A 14,293-nucleotide genomic window follows, 5' to 3' on the forward strand; every position below is an offset into this window, starting at 1 on the left:
ATTTTGCGAAAATCTGTAATGGAAACGCAGCTGTGTTTAGTTTTTGTTGTACAAGTCTGTCACCAGCAGGTGGCACAGACAGATGTGATGATAGATAGAATGCATACATCATAGCTGCATCTATTTTGGTAGGCTAATTGCGATTAAATTTAGGTTTTCTTACTTTGTACTGCCTTTTATTTTCCCTGTAATGTATTTAGTGTGGTTTGTGGAAGTTAAATTGCAGTGGATATTCTAGCAACTGAGAAAAAACATTACTCCTGAAAATCTAAATCATATTATGTCCTTACCAATATCTGTGGTCCACCACTGCCTGCAGCAACATGGAATGCCACCCCTTTCTATTGAAGTAGTCTGTATGATTTTCAGCTGGAGCGATGATTGGTATGTGGGTCCCATCGACAGCCCCAGCGCACTGTGGGAACCCCCAGCGGTTTTTGAATCCCAGAAGGATATTTCGGAGCTCTTCACCCTCTGGCAGCTTTATGTACTCACGCAGCATGTCATACCCCACGGCCTCGGTGAACTGGCGGACAATCAGGCATACTGATGCCTCGCTGATGCCAAACAGATGTGCCAAAGTGCGATAGCCAGCTCCTGTGGCAAGCCACCACAGTCCGACTCCTACTCGTTTTCGCACAGGGATTGCCTGGCGAAATGTTGTATCTTGATAAGACAGTCGTGGCGACAACTTATCACACAACATAGAAAATGTTTCTCTCCGCATACGAAAGTTGCTGACCCATTCGTCATCATGCCAACTTGCCGCAATGTTATCCCACCAATCTTGACTCCTTTCCCGTTTCCACACGTTTCGCTGTACAGTTGTAACACTCATTAATGCTGCATATGCCCACGCCTTAATAATAATTCTCTTTCTTTTCCTTCGCCTAAAAATGCGGCTATTTCTGTGGGCACCTCCAAAAAGGTTACGGAAGCACAGGGCTTGAAATATCACATCTGTTTCCTCGCCAACCATGTTGTTTACATTTTACTTCCTCTCTGATGTGTGTCATTAACCTGCAGCTGGGCCAGCTGACTTCCTCTTCCGTTTTTGTAGTCAACGGCGTTTACGCATGCGGGTCGTTTGCGCAAGGAAAGCAGGTGTAAATGCAGAAATCAGATATGGGTCACTTCTAATAGAACATGTAAATAGACAGTCAAAAAAATCGGATATAGGCAACAAATCGGAATTGGGCATCAAGGCCTGCAGTGTAAAGACAGCCTTACAGAATTTAAACTCTGAGCCTCTAAGTGCAGCCACGTCTGTCTCTGCTCCTCATTGAGTCCAATACAAATATTTTCTGAGAGAAGCAGAACGGCCTGATGTTTTAAAACTGCCAGCGTCGCCAAAATATTTACTGTAGAAACACCAAATCGTACCGAAATTTTCAGTAAGTCCTTAGAGCAACGTTGATCTGTGTTTTGTTCTGATATGAGTTACCGTTTTGTCACCCTAAGCCTAAATGTGAGACCGGTGCAGAGGCAGAAAATGGCTCTTTTTCTCCACGTTTCTGTCTGTCTCAGCCTGCGGGGGCCCCTATCGCCGTGGTAACCTCTTTGATCCTCAGGCCAGAGCTCGTTAACTTCATAAACAATCCACCTGGCGCTCGTTTAAATGTTTATAAACACAGACACAGCTAAATCAGACTGACACAGGATGCAGCTACTAACTAACTATGTGTCAAGTCAGTCACACACACACACACAGACTCTAGAGCCAGCTTCATGTGATTACAGTCACACACACACACACACACACACACACACACACACACACACACACACACACACACACACACACACACACACACAGGTAACCTAATGTGGTTACAGCTCCTCCATATCAGTGCTTATAGAAAGATGATCATGTTTCTGTCTGATCAGCTCTGTCTTGACCTTAAGATCGTGTTGACAGAGATGGCACAACCCGCAGTAGCTCCCGTGGCCCATTCAAAATTTCCCGAGAGGAAATTTTCTAGTTCATAATTCTTAATTTCCGTATCTTTATACTTTACCTGTTGTCTTAGCTTGAAGAAGATGATGCCAAGTTCATTGCACTCGACATAGCTATGGCGGTGGAGTACATTCATCAAGGAGGAGTCATCCACCAAGACATAAAACCAGCAAACATCATGGTTACATATTTGTCATGTCTTTCACTTTTGGTCATTCTCTTCTCTCAGTCAGGATCATAAACCAAGACCTATTGTTAATGCACAAGCTTTTGGTCAGGACACCCTCATCAGCACGTGTGTAATTACAAAGAGGAATCTGTCAGTGCATGGCTCCTGCGTCTCTGCTGTAATTTATGTTTAACAAAGTACTATCTACTGAAAGGACTAAATAAGCTGCCCCTTGAAGGATATCTCCCACCAGAACATGATTGGTGCAGCACAGTTAGGACAGATGTCTTTGTTCTTTGTTTCTTCTGTTTTTGGCGGATTGGAATTCCCATCTTACCTGCTATCTACTTACTTATGTTGCCCCCTGGTGTCTTATAAGACAGACAGACAGACAGACAGACAGAAAGAAAGAAAGAAAGAAAGAAAGAAAGAAAGAAAGAAAGAAAGAAAGAAAGAAAGAAAGAAAGAAAGAAGTTGACTGGCAGTAGTACTGTTGGCTGTCACATTTCTTTTTGTGATCTTTTTATTATCATGTTATCCAATTATAACTGTTATGTTGCGTTAGAGCTCTGGACCCAAATGCAGAAGACCAGACGTGGGTGTGAGTCAGACGGTCGGTTTATTGGGACAGAGGGACAATATGAAGGTAGATTGTGTGGCAAGGGGCAGGCAGGCCTGGGAGCAGAGAGGCAGGGGACGCGGATGGTCTGGGTACAGCAGGCAGCGTAGGAGCAGGATCCTGGAGGCAGAATGGGAAACACAGGTGAGTAGGTAAAAGCGATATCACTGGTAACACTGATAAGTTCTAGTAGCACAGGCCGAACTACCACGTAGCGGTGACAATCTGGCAGTGAGCCCACAGGAAGCCAGCCTCCTTATACTGCTCCTGATGAGGATGATTCGTCCCAGGTGTGTAGCAGCCATCTTGAGACCCACGCCCAGCCTCTGCCAAGAGAACACACCCCCAACTCCACACACCACAATAACTCTGAGACGTAATGCTTTTTATGGTCGATTTGATGATTTTGATGACATGATTTTATTAGCAAACACCTTGAGCTCCAAAAACAGGCTCCTGTCAGCCTTTGAATCATTTCTTTGACGAACTAAGTGTTATCAAGACTTTTAAAGGGTGTCACGGTCCTGATTTTAGGCATACTGTCGGAGGAAAAATAAGATCCAAAACAGGGCCAGTTGCAATCAAGGATCTCTTTTATTCCAACATGTAATTAGTACAAAATTATGGTATCAAATATGCTCAAAGGTTATAAAAGTTGTTCATCAAAGTTATAAGAAAAATCCCCTCAGAGTATCAAAATAGCTCCACAAGGCGATCAGAGTAGACAGAGCTTTGGTGCAGTAGAGTTTACGCCACTTAGAAAAAATGGACATAAACCCGAGCCTGTTCCGGACCAGACTAAGTTCTTATCTCTTTGTCTTCGCTTTTTATTTACGATCCTCCCTTCTATTCAAATGACGGTTGACGATGATGGTTCGACTACGATCTGCCCCGCTGATTTGTTCAACTAATATTATACGACATCACACGATGCTAATCCCCGCCTTCATGGACGTGTCTTACTATGGCACGTGTTGGGGTTCATCCCAAGTTCAGCTTCATTGGCGCCACACAGTCTTGCTGACGGGGTTATCTACGTTACCCCCCTTGACTCCCTCTGTAGGCACCTAGACACCAAACTTACGATGCACTCCCACGCATGCGCACACCCTGATGATGCACTCCCACGCATGCGCACACTCTGACCACTCCTCCCTTGCTTCCTCAGCACTCTCTTGGTTTCCTCATGCTCACCCCTCCCTTCTCTGTCTCTCTCTGCTGTATCAGAGCTCAGTGCTTTTCCTTTTTTTACCCAACATTCCCCCCTGTGAGACTTGCAAAGTCTCATCAAATCAAAAATGACATATAATGCATGATTACAGCAGATGATAAAGACAAAACAATCAGTAAGTAAAGAGTTTCAGTAGGTCAAAACAATATTTTTTCAATATTAACCATAGTGTGTTTACCAGAATCAGTTAAAAGCAGAGACTAAAAAAATACTAAAAACAACATGTATGATGTGAGTCAGACAGCAGTTAGTTGTGACTCATAATGCAGTAGTGGTGGCATTAAAATATTAAAAACCATCAATAAATGTTCAACTATGTATTTAATGTATTTAACCACTGTAAGTTTCACTATTTCACTATTAATAGACACACATATGTCTTCCGCAGATGTAGTTGTTGGCAAATTGGTTACATGGTACGGCAGTAGATCAAAAGAATTAGTAGGTTCTTGTCTATATGAGAATATGTCTTATTAGTAATTCTAACATAGTAACAAGTCATTAAGATACTTATGTATTTGCCTTGTCTGAGTATGACAACAGGTATATCAACAGTAAATCAGAGGGAACAGGTGTAATGTCCATCAGCATCAAAGCTCTTCTTCATGGTGTTTTCCTTCATGGCTCTGCCTTCCTGTCACAACTTGTGATTCTCGTGAGCCAATCTTTTCTTGTCTCTTAGCTGATGTAGTCTCTTCATGTGTTGACCATTCTCTGTCATCAGACAGTTGTTTTTTAGTTCTTAGTTCTTAGTGCCTTCATATTGTGGCTTAGCAGTGGCGAGTGTTGACCAGTCTTTCTGCATGCTGCAGTACAGCTTCTGTAGTAGTTGCATTCATCTCAGGATACACAACTGTCATGGTGTAGTCGGTTGCATCTCCACTTGGATCATACGTGATGGTGCTGATATATGTAGTAGTGATTCCCAGGTAGGTGTCGGCTGCATCATGGGCGTCCCTTATACTGCGATGGAAGATATGGACTCATCAGCTGTCCCATGTACAACGATCGTGGTTGAGGTTGCATTGCCACGTCTAGACCTCAGGCTGGTTCGACTATGTATGTTCCATAGCGAGGAATCACCCCTGGCCTTGATGGCACCATGAGATGGTTCGCTGGCCTTTCCAGGTATTGCCTGCACTGGTCTTGTCTCGTAGCGGTCTGTCATGGTGTAACTGTCAGTAAGGCAAACAGAAATATCATTAATACACAGAAAAACATATCAGCAGTCCTCCCAATCACCATGAGAGCGGGATCCTCAGAGATTTAAACTTAGTACCTCACGTACTATACACTCTGATCAGCAGTCCTCTCAATCACCATGAGAGCTGGATCATCAGAGATTTTCAAAATTCAGTACCTATTGTACTGCTCTGCTCAACAGTCCTCTCAATCACCATGAGAGCTGGCTTATCAGAGATTCTCTAAACTCAGTACCTGTTGTACTGCTCTGCTCAACAGTCCTCTCATTCACCATGAGAGCTGGCTTATCAGAGATTCTCTAAATTCCCTTATTCAGGTTAGCAGACCTCTCGATGTCTTGAGAGCGGTATCATCAGAATTTAACCTGTAACTTCCCCCCCCTTTTGGTATTTTAGATTTATAGCACGCTGCCACTTCGATTAGTGAGAAGAATTTCACTCAGATCTTAACATAGCCGCATGCAAAGCAGTCCATGCCAGTCCAGCAAAAAACCCCAAACAGACTTATAGCCACAATCCAATCACCACATTCAGTGTTGTCTCATTCATTCACTCCGCACCATGGTTTTCCTTTTCTTTTCTTCTTCTCTTCTTCCAAACATGCACTAACTTATCTTCAATTTTATATATCCACAGACACAGATTCTAGACAGTGGTTCAGAACAGATAACATACAGATGGCAGGGTTCCTACGCAAGTATGGAAAGTATGGGAAAGTATGGAATTTGATTTAATACAGTTCGAGGTCTGGAAAAGTATGAAAAATTGAAATTATTGTATGGAAATATATTTATATATTAATACTTATCTGGATTTGGTCTTATCTGAAGTTTTCTGGGTTAATTATTTTTGTATGTGCTACCTATAGCTACAATCTCCTGGAAATTATTTGGTTACATAATGGCATACACATTCAGAATAATGAAAACAAATGATTAATTGCATGATTTTTTTTATATAACGCACAACTATTTACTCAAATATCACAAATTATTTGAATTTTTTACCGAGAAGTCTGGAAATTAGGGTCTGGAAAAAGTATGGAATTTGGAAATTTCAAATGTGTAGGAACCCTGAGATGGAGAGGTTAAAAGACATACAAAACATGGAATCTGCACCAAAGCTCAGTCAGTTGTATTTACGACCTAAGGTTTGGGAGTTAACAACAATTTACAGCTAGGTTCTTTAGGGGCAAGCTTATATTTTCTGAGTTATCTTACCTTGGCGGAGACCTGCACTCAGTCACACAAATTTGAGCAGAAAATGAACTGCTTTACCTTTAATTTGTGGCCACAAGTGTGATGAGTTGCAGGTTGTCCACCCCGGCACGTCCTCAGCTGCTCGCAATCCCTCCTGGCTGGCTTCGCCAATTATGTCGGAGGAAAAATAAGATCCAAAACAGGGCCAGTTGCGATCAAGGATCTCTTTTATTCCAACATGTAATTAGTACAAAATTATGGTATCAAATATGCTCAAAGGTTATAAAAGTTGTTCATCAAAGTTATAAGAAAAATCCCCTCAGAGTATCAAAATGGCTCCACAAGGCGATCAGAGTAGACAGAGCTTTGGTGCAGTAGAGTTTACGCCACTTAGAAAAAATGGACATAAACCCGAGCCTGTTCCGGACCAGACTAAGTTCTTATCTCTTTGTCTTCGCTTTTTATTTACGATCCTCCCTTCTATTCAAATGACGGTTGACGATGATGGTTCGACTACGATCTGCCCCGCTGATTTGTTCAACTAATATTATACATGCGCACACCCTGATGATGCACTCCCACGCATGCGCACACTCTGACCACTCCTCCCTTGCTTCCTCAGCACTCTCTTGGTTTCCTCATGCTCACCCCTCCCTTCTCTGTCTCTCTCTGCTGTATCAGAGCTCAGTGCTTTTCCTTTTTTTACCCAACAATACCCACTCAACTGCTTCAAATAGTGTTATTAATGGTTAAATATGAAATTGTAAATAATACCAGGATACAATAATTGACGATCAAATGAAATTTAACTACAACACTGAAATGTTGTGCAAGAAAGGCCATCAGTGCATGTGCTGCTTGAGGAAGCTGGCCAGTTCCATGTTGACAAGACTCTGATGAAAATATTTTATTGTGCCTACAATGAGTCTGTCATCTCCTTTTCTATTATTTGCTGGTACGGCAATCTTTGCATCAGAGATAGGAGACAGCACTGTCAATTAAAGCATTGAAGCACTGTCCATATGCTCAGAGGATGACCATCCCCTGTGCTCAGAGTACAGGCTCCTCCCGTCTGGCCTTTGTCTGTGCGTCCCTTGGGCCATAAAAAACAGATACCGACTTCCCTTTCTACATCTTTCTATTCGAGCATTGAATGCCTCGGAGTGATAGTACCCTGTATCATCACAACCTGTATTGGTCACTGTACTGTCCTCAGTGTTAAAGGTTTGTGTTACTATCAGTGTTACCTTTGTTTACTTTAACCAGTGCCATAATGTTACTTCTTATATTTAATATTTACTATATGACCACAGGTAGTGCACATACTATTTATATTATTTATTCAGATGCACGTTTTTGTCACTAATGTGTCCTGTGTTTTATGTTTTATTTTAGTGTGATCTTATGAGCTGCAACACAAAGTGCCCTTTGGGACATGAAAAAAACTTTCATTTATTCAGATTTGACCCAAGAATTTTTTTTTTATGTGTCCCTCACACCTTTTGCTGCTGAAATTAAAAAGTAAATCATCAATCCCAGACTGGAAAAAGTCATCAATATTTAGTTGTCAAGGTAACATCGCAAGATTGATTTAGTGCATTTCCACTCATGTTTACAGGACGCTCAGTCTCAGACTGTGTGACTTACAGTTTATTTAAGTCAAATCAGTGAAGGTTCAGGGCATTAGTGGGCAGATTGTTACTGAGCCAAATACTCCCCAGAACTCATGTGCTGATTGTTACCCTGATGAAGGTCTCCTGACCGAGAGCAGATAGTTTTGGGATTTATTTTAACAATTAACTGTACTTCTGTTTTTGATAATTTGACCATTGAAACTCTATCTTACAGGTTCACCAGCTTTCAAAGAGGGCTGCGCTTACTGACTGGGGCATGGCCCAAATACGGGACACCGTATCCATCCGCCAGGGCAGCCGCATTTCAACACAAGCAGTAGGGCCAGCAGGCGGCACTTTTCTCTACATGGCCCCTGAGTGTGTGTTGCATTTTGCCGATGCGTCCACCAAAACAGACATGTGGTCCCTTGGGGCAACATACCTTGAGCTTTTTACTGGGTCTGCCCCCTGGTCAGTAAAAAAGCAAAGAGAGTTGGCGTTGCTTTTGAGCAAAGAAGCCCCACCACATGGCCTTTCCCAGCTTGTAGACCAACTAAGTTTTCTTGGTGGCCTTTTAAGCTATCAGGCAGGCTTGAGGCCTGATGCTTCTGAGGTCGTTACTTTCCTGAAGTCCTTGGTGGATCTGCCAACCCGCTATGGTTATAGCTGGTAGTACATGCTTGTTGATGTTTGTTTTGTGCACCTTGTTCAGTGCAAACAAAACAAGAAAAATCACGCCAGCCAGCTCAAAGCTCTCTTGTGCTTTCTTTGTTATGGGGGCACCATGTTCTGCCATTCTATGATGTTCTTCTACTTTGTATTATGAAAAGGTTCAAAGAGAGACGTGGAAGAGCTCAGTGACAATGAATCTTTATTATATTTATTTATTTTTATTTATTTAACCTTTATTTTACCAGGCAAATTGCTTGAGATAAAAAAAATCTCTTTTACGAGCATGGCATATACTTTCTTTTTTCTTTTTTGATCAGCTGTGACAGACACTTTGTTTTTTATTTGCTGTGACACACTTTGTTTGGATTGTTATTACTTTAAATAAAAGTAATTTTTTTTTCTCACGATGCTTGCTGACCTTCCTCATGTCTTGCTGTGTGTATTTTTTTGTACATCCTATCTGCAAATGTTTGGGGCGTTGGAATGTCTTTGTCATTCATTGCAGCAGTTATTTGCTGCACCAGCTTCAGGTAAGCAGCAAGGCAGCCATCAGCTGTTCCTGGAAAAGCACTGTCCACTAAAATGTTGTGACACATTTCCCTGAACTCTTCGTTCGCCACTTGTGATGCCTCTTCCTCGTCACTGATAAGAGTTTTGGCATGGTCCAAGAGGTCTTCATGGATTGGAGTCAACCTGTCAGCATAGCCTGTAGTTGGAGATTTAAAAAAATGTATGAATGATAAAAGGAATGCATTATTTGCATTGTTTTTTAAAATTATACATAAAGCAATTATTCTATGAATTACAATGCTTTACGTGAAGCTTTAAGATCTTTTCTGCATAAAAATAACAACAATAAATCAGTTTTATGTAGCGCTTTTCTAGGTAAAGACGCTAACTATTTAATTGTATATGTCGTATAGGGATATTGTAACAGGAACTTCAATGAATTCAACGATTCACTTGTTTTTGGACGCCACATAATTACATATATTAGTAGCATGTCATCAATTCGAACATGATTTTGATCTTGCTACTGCTTGAAGAACTTAGTTACATGTGCACAGGGTTGTCCAGTTCTAGGACACCGGACTGCATCATGGCCTAAACATGATTTTGGGAAAAGACACATTATTTTTATAATGGTATGTAAACACACACACAGTAAATAATCATTGAACTTTCGGATAGCAGTGGTTTATGTTGTAAAAGTTCAGACAGCATGAATAAATGCAGAGTTCATTTTATTTTCTATGGATATTCTCATTCATCCAGGTAAATGTTCTGTCTGGGCAAATTGAATCGTAGGTAACTGGAGTTGTATTTGTGTGGGAAGACACAAGACCTCCTCTGTTTAGGGATGTTTGTTCCACTTTAACATTGGTGGCTTCTCTAACTCATCTTTCACACCACCTGTCCTCCCTGTCCAGGATTTTAGCATTATTGGCTTCAAAGGAGTGTGCCTTCTCCTTTAGATGTGAATAGACAGCTGAGACAGAACCTGAGGAGTTTGCCCTTCTGTGTTGAGCCATGCGTTTATTCAAGAGATATTTGTATAAGGGACTTACATATTGGGGAATTGGGTTTGAAAGAGGAGTAAAAGAAGCCACCTATGTTAAAGTGGAAAAACCATCCCTAAACAGGGGAGGAGGATACCCAGGAGGATAAACAACGTCTCAAAGATTGTCGTTCACCAGGGTTTCACTTTACCCAAGTGTCACAGGACTAACAACTGTCACAGGGGACAGCAACAATGGTCAGGTGAAACCATTACCTTTGTACACAGTTGCCTACAAATCAATTTGCCCAGAAAGATTTTTTTTTTTTAAAAAGTGAATACAAATCTCAGGGATGTAGTACAATAAAAATTAGATTTTGGTATTTACAATTTAAATATAACAAATATCTTCAACTTCAATAACAATTAATAAACTTTGATACCTCAAATGTTTGTATCCACTTCCGGATCCAGGTACGCTTCAAAATACTGTTGAAGCTTTCAGCTCTCTAAAACCCACACAAACCCACACACACACAGACACACAGAAAAGAAGGCATAATTTTTTATGAATGTCATCAGTGCTTGTCTAAAAATGTTTAAAACTTACCTGGTTGTGGACAGATGTTCCCTGTCTGAAGCAGCGCCGTGCCTGGACTCCCAGCTCTCGCATGTGAAATGCAATCTGCATTTGCCCAACAATAATGTTCTCCTTTCCTTTGTCACTCCGAATCAAAGAAGGACAGCCTAAAAAATAAATTGAAATCACACACAGACACACCAGGATTAATTAGTTTTTCAAAAAACGTAAAACATGAAATAAAACAGCTGCTTAAACTTGAGCAAGTAGTGGAGCTGTGCATAGAGCCCATAGGAGGAGTTTTCTGCTACATATTCCACCCTTTACAGGAATTACTAAAAATAACAAATAACACTGAATCATTCTGGTTGTGGTTGTTATATCTTTACTTCAACAGGGAGTATATACCAACAATCTTCTCATCATTTGACATTAAGTTCTTGGTTAGTTTAACATCATGATATTGTTAAACGTTCAATTTTTTTAAATTTTCAATTTTATTTTTAACCATACATACCCATCAATCCCCAAATGTATCCACATACCAAAGAACTTCATTTTGTCATTACCTAAATGGTGAAAAAGGGTATTGGTTACCAATAAGTACTACTAGCATTACCATCTCAAAGGGTATCTCCACAGTTAAAAAGATATAGTACCATCAATGTGCCAGGTGTCATTTGGACCACGGCTTATGTAATTCTTGCGGACAATTTTTTTCTTGCCAGGAGATCTTCTCTGGAGACCACTTGCATCAAGCTCCCTCATTATTCTTGCGACATCATCTCTAAAAATTACAAGTGAATTAAACTGGCAATTGATATTAGACAGTTATGTTGACATTAACAGCATAGTGTATAAACCAACCTGTAGCAGGGCTGCACACCCCTGACATCCCGAACCCGTTTGAGCATGGCTCTGATGCCTTGGTCAGGTGACCACTGCCTCATCTCACTCTGGAAATCACAGATATATGTCATATTTAAAGCTATAGTATATTAGAATTATTAAAAATTATTCAGTCATTTGATGGAACTGTCAGTATAATCTGATAATAGGACATGAAAAAGGGTAATGTAGGACAAAATGTCTAATGTGAATGTTTATGAATGTTTTGGGTGGTGGTCACAAGGCCAGTTAGTCTGCTCCAGGGCAGCTGTGGCTAAAGACATAGCCTAACACCACCGTTGTGAATGTGGTATGAATTAATAATGTTTTCTGTCAATCGGTTTTGAGTGTCCAAAAAAACGCTTCCTAAATCTTCATAAATCCAAAAAAGCCTTATTATTATTATTATCATTATTATTATTATATTAAAATCCAATTCCTCTGCCACCTGTTAGTTAGAGAAGTAGGAGGAGCAGCCAATCACAGCTCATAAACGTTGTTGTAAGCTGACAATAGTAGAGTTTGAAATGTGTGGAATTTAGAGATGATATACTCCGTCATGTTCCTCCTGTCATCTCTATCAGCCCCCATCCATCCCAACATGCAGAAACATCATCAGTGAGAGAGACGCAATATCGTTTTTAAGTCTCCAGTTTCTAATACTACGGGTTCTGTAAGTGTAGTTGTGGCTGCTGTGTGTGTGTGTGTGTTTGTGTGTGTGTGTGTGTGCGTGCGTGCGTGCGTGCGTGTGTGTGTGTGTGTGTGCGTGCGTGTGTGTGCGTGTGTGTGTGCCTGTGCATTCATGTGACTTTATGTGTATGGGGGGATACTTGGCACTTGGACTTTTATACAGGGATATGGCAAGGCAATTTTATTTGTATAGCCCGTTTTTACAAACAGTTTGTCTCAAAGGGCTTTACATGGCATCGTAACAACATCCTCTGTCCTTAGACCCTCACATCGACTGAGGAAAAACTCCATGGAAACCCTTTTAACAGGGAAAAATCGGAGAAACCTCAGGGTGAGCAACAGAGGAGGGATCCCTCACCCAGGACGGACAGACGTGCAATAGATGTTGTTACAGACAAGAAAACAGTTTACATGGTAGTGTATTGTGGGGTAATTTTAACCAACTTCTACTTTCATCAAATCACTAACTGCAGCCTACCTATAATGCTTTTTAATTATCATCAATTATTATGTTTAAGTAAGTTGCTTACATTACAGATGCTGCTTAAAATATATAATGGATTTATTTAATTGTCATTATCTGTTTTAAATGTTACCTCCACAGCTCTTTGGATCTCAGTGACAGGTCGCTCGCAGGCTCTCCGCTTCAACCCAAGGACTTTTAGGAGTCTTCTAAGGTGTCTCTCACTGTTAGGACAAATACAAACCACAAAACAGTAATTTCCCATAATTAAAGAAATCAATTATCCTTGCCCACAAGAAAATAATTATTGTATTGTAATAGCATGGTATCGGAAACTGCAAGACATATGCTACAGGTAGTTGTCAAATTGTTGGCCTACCTGACGTGGTGTCCATATGAAGACAGTGCTCCTCCACCTGTATCTTCAAATCAGCTGTAAAAGCCTCTGTCAGTGATTCTGGGTCTTTGAACTCATCTCCAGTTTCCTCCAGGACACTGCAGGACTCCATGCACGGCTCCACTACGCCTGTTATTAAAGTTATTAAATAGTTATATGAAACTTCCTATCACCTTCCAGTGACACAAGAAGACGAGTCCATGTGTGAATCAGTGAGGACAGAAACCATCAGTGTTGGCCACAGCAGAGTGATAAACAAGCAATAAACAGTTAATGAGTAACAATAAAGACATCAACTTCATCAACTGCCCCACCACCACCAAGGACAAAGTCCGTCTATGGATCTGCTGATCAGATCCCTGATCAGTTACAGCAGGTGGAATAAGTGCAGCTCAGGAACAAAGATGAGCAAAGATCAGGTGGGATTGTTTTCCTGGAGTTATTCACTACAGAAGACGTGAAAACACATGTCCATACATCCAGTCTCCTGGTCTTTCCTGTAGCTCTTTAAAGGGATAGTTCAACATTTTGGCAAATTGGCCCATTGCCATAATCCCTATAGTCACAGCAGTGGGTTTGTTACCTTTAATTGTCAGTGCAAGCTATTTTTAGAACAGCGGAGCGGAGCGGCGAGCTGCTCAGAGCTACGCTACGGAGGATTTTTTGTTTTTCCTCATCAAACTCATCAAATACACAACCCAAAAACTCCAAAACGCTTCTGTGGACAAGTTGTGACCTGCACATTCACCACACTATGAGATAATAATAGAACGTTATGAGACGGAGCCGTTTTCAAGGTAAATACAGAGACTGCTTGCTGAAAAACTGTCCCTGAACTCAACGCGCATCAGCGGTTTTGCATGAATTTACCTCTAAAACAACTCTGTGTGGTAACGTTCTGTTATTATCTCATAGCGTGGTGAATGTGCAGCGTTTTGGAGTTGTTGGATTGTGTATTTGATGAGTTTGATGAGGGAAACCAAGAAATTCCTTTAGCCTCCATAGCGTATCTCTGAGCAGCTCACGGCTCTGCGCCGCTGTTCTAAAAACAGCTTGCACCGACAAATAAAGGTAACAAACCTACTGCTAAAATTGTAGGGATTATGGCAATGGGC

At 41.1% G+C, this 14,293-nt stretch overlaps 1 pseudogene across 1 annotated transcript in view; it reads right to left on the minus strand.

The window, feature by feature from the left end:
• The window catches only part of LOC146976705 (protein NLRC3-like), an 80,114-nt pseudogene that overhangs the window by 35,533 nt on the left and 30,288 nt on the right, over positions 1–14,293 (minus strand). The window lies entirely within an intron of this gene.

The sequence above is a fragment of the Trachurus japonicus genome, chromosome 13, assembly GCF_045865225.1.
Source record: "Trachurus japonicus isolate A0001 chromosome 13, Traja_1.0".
In the NCBI taxonomy this organism is placed as follows: Eukaryota; Metazoa; Chordata; class Actinopteri; order Carangiformes; family Carangidae; genus Trachurus; species Trachurus japonicus.